The sequence below is a fragment of the Zalophus californianus genome, chromosome 4 (assembly GCF_009762305.2).
Source record: "Zalophus californianus isolate mZalCal1 chromosome 4, mZalCal1.pri.v2, whole genome shotgun sequence".
In the NCBI taxonomy this organism is placed as follows: Eukaryota; Metazoa; Chordata; class Mammalia; order Carnivora; family Otariidae; genus Zalophus; species Zalophus californianus.
The window spans coordinates 72,913,316-72,916,654 of record NC_045598.1 but is presented as its reverse complement, the minus strand read 5'-3'; positions in this window follow the sequence as shown (position 1 = coordinate 72,916,654).

Below are 3,339 nucleotides of genomic sequence, written 5' to 3'. Positions count from 1 at the left end.
CTCAGCGGAATACCTAGTTCCACTCCTTCTGCATCACTAAGTTCAACAAAATGACTTCCTTAAATAATCCACTCCCACCCTCCTCGCCTGAAAGAGGTTTGTTCTCTGGGGAAAGAAAGTTACGTGGGCCATTGCTAGGGAGGCGCTGCTCGAACACTTCCCCACACGAAACCCTTCTCACCTCCCCCGGAACGCCCCCCCCCATCCCTCTCCACAGCTCTGAAAGTCAGTGGGGATGAGAAGGCATGAGTTAAAAAGGATCTTTTCACCTCTGTCATAACACCACTTATTAAACATAAAATTTACACATTTTCTTAGGTTGGTCATTATAAAAAATGTTCCAATGTGTGTGACTTTTGCAAATACATTCCAAAGGAATGTCAATAGTGTGTTTGTAGACATGTTCACTGGCTCATCTGGCTTCTGCAGCTTTTGTCATGGGAGGCAGGAGAACAGATTTAAAAGTGAAGGAGTGTTCTGGAGCAATAATTCTAGGTTCTAATCCCAGCTCTGCCTCTAACTTTCTGGGTAAACTTGAGAAAGTTACATGCTTCTCCGTGCCTTGGTTTCCTCATCTGTAAAAGGGGCATGATAACAATAATAATAGTACCTTCTTCAGAGTTGCTTTGACAATTAAAGAGACTTAATCCGGGTACTTAGGACAGTACCTGGCACACAGTAAATGCTTAATGAGGGTTAATTATTGTTAAATATTGTTATGGTTCGTACTTTGGGGAAAATAATCACTCCTCATTGGGGCCTGGTGAAAATTAAATGAGTTGGATGCATATAAAGTGCTTGCAACAGTTCTTGGCAAAAAGTATTCAGTGAATGTAAGCCCCCCCCACCCCACCCCAGGGACAGCTCTGCCCTAGCATGCTTGTGAAACAGCTCCCCAACCAGAGCCCCAGCTGAAGCCCCATCCTCCCCTTCCATGAAGCCCTTCCTGATTAGCCCAGCGGCAAGAGGGCTTTCTCTCTCCTGACTCCATATTCACACAGGTGACATAGTATCTACACACACACCATCTCTCCAAATCTAACTAGAAGTTCATAGAGGGCAGGGTATAGATTCGAATTATATGCTCCTTACCCATCATAAGCCCTCAACAGATATCTGTGGATTTATTAAATAAATGAAAGAATGTTCTGATGGAACTGTGACTTCTATAATGAAAAGACAGTATCTATGGGCAGAACTTTTTTTTTTTTCATTGATTTCTTTCAAGCCCCACCCATTGGGGGTGGTCACAGTCTCCTTTCCTTTGGGGTGGATAGCATGAGGGATCGCAGCTCAAAGCATTTTTGAAACAAGGCAGAAAACAAACAAATAAATAAAATAAAATATAAGGGATCATTCTCAAGATGTGGAAGCATTAGCATAAAATGAGTTATTTAGGGAAAAAATGAGTTATTTAGGGTGGAAGCATAAAAAAAAAACAGAAAATTCTTTCTTTTGGTGAGTGAGGAGAAACTGATTCTAAGCCCTTGGGCTTATAAAAGGACTCCTTCAATGAGTAACTCTCTGTTGAGGGAGAAGGCTAACTATTCCTTTTTGCCTTCATTTTCAAGCTGCTCTTTTTGGGGGACAGAGCTGGGCTCACCCCTCGTTTGTAAACCGGTCAAAACCCTTAATGTGGTGTGTGTGCCTCTCCCCAGCCCAGCCCATTGAGGCCTTTTTCGGCCACACTAGGAGCAGCGAAGGAAACCGGCGAAGCTCAAGACAGTTCAGTTCATGGACGGTGATTACGGTGCTAAGTTTGAGGGAAAATGGGCTTGAGTAAGGCTTCTAGCTAAAACTAGGCTTGAGGAACTACCTGTGGATTTCATTTCACCCCAGTTACTTATTTCCCCCACACACACACCACCCCCCCTGCAGTCACCATGGAGAACTGAGAATTTATACTTCCCCAAATGTATCCTTTGGGACTGGATGGCCTTGAGCATTTTCCATTACAGACTGCTGGCCTTTCTGAGGTCCCACCTTTCCAGGCAGATCCTTCCTGAGAAAGAGGCCCAGGAGATGGCATTCTGCTCTAGGCCTTCCTCAGGCCCTTATGAAACTCCATCTCTAGGGAATTCTCTGTAGTTTGTATTCAAAGAGACAGCATATTTTCATTGGGTGTTTTTGGTCTTTTGTGAGCATGTTACCCATGTTGTCCCCCCCCCACACACACACACACCTACTCCTCAATGTTTGGTGAATGAAAAAAAAATGACTGGCTGCCTAAAGAGGTCGGTTGCAAGGCTTCTCAAAACACCAAGGCTGGGTTCCAGTTCAGTGATTACTTTCCACCCCCTGCACCCAGACCAAGCTTAGCCCCAGGGGGCCCTCTTTCCATAGGTGGACACACAGGGGATGGATTTGCTCACACAGATGCAACCATCCCTGTCTAGTGAACCCAAGGCCATCCTTCCACCACCTGCGATGGCTACTCTGTCACCCCGGAGCACGGGTGTCAGCTGCAGTGGGCAGGGGTGTACAGAAACGAGGCAGAGACAGAAACTTCCTCTGCTTCCTCCATGAATCAGTGAGTGGCAGAGGCTAGGAATAGACTTCTCCTTTGCTCTAAGTATTGGACCATACTCTGTCCCAGACAGCTTTTAGCTGCTCCACCGTCTCCTGAAGCTCTGGCCCAGGAATTCCAGCCCCGGAATTGACCACATAAATTCCCCCAAGGAATTCCACGGTGGAGACTCCCCAGGAGGCTAGAAATGCAGAGTGAGAATTACTTGGTGGATCAGATCGGACGACTCCGTTCTGCCCACGGAAAGGCATGTGGGTGAATGATCCACCTTTACACAGTTGTAGTCACTGACTTATTAATCCATTATTTAAGTCTTCCATAATTTAAAAACTTCCTTGCTTGGGAAGTGGTAAGAATTTCCAGTTAAAGACAATCATTGTAATCCCAACTCCCACTCTGTTCCTAATTGGCTCTGTAATTAAATTACCAATTAAAGAGAACTGAAAAAACTCTTCATTGGATAAAGTAAAATGTCCTTAGTTCTGATGTTGTATCCTCGACGAACAGAAGCAGAAATATATATGCATGCACACTGACACGCAAGAAATTAAATATATATGTACCCATCTATAAATGTCATCTTTTCATAGACTTTTCCATACCAGCGCTTCACGCTCAAGCTACACGCCAAAGTTGTGACTCTCCTTAGTTTTTTTTAAGAGGGTGGGTGAGAGAGAAGAGGGACGAAGCAAGACTTTATTGGTTTAAACTTGCCTCATGAAAATAATGATATTGATCAAATTTATAGGGCTTGATTCAAAAGGGAATTGTTCAAGCTACTTCCAAATGAGAGCAATATCATTTTTAAAAAG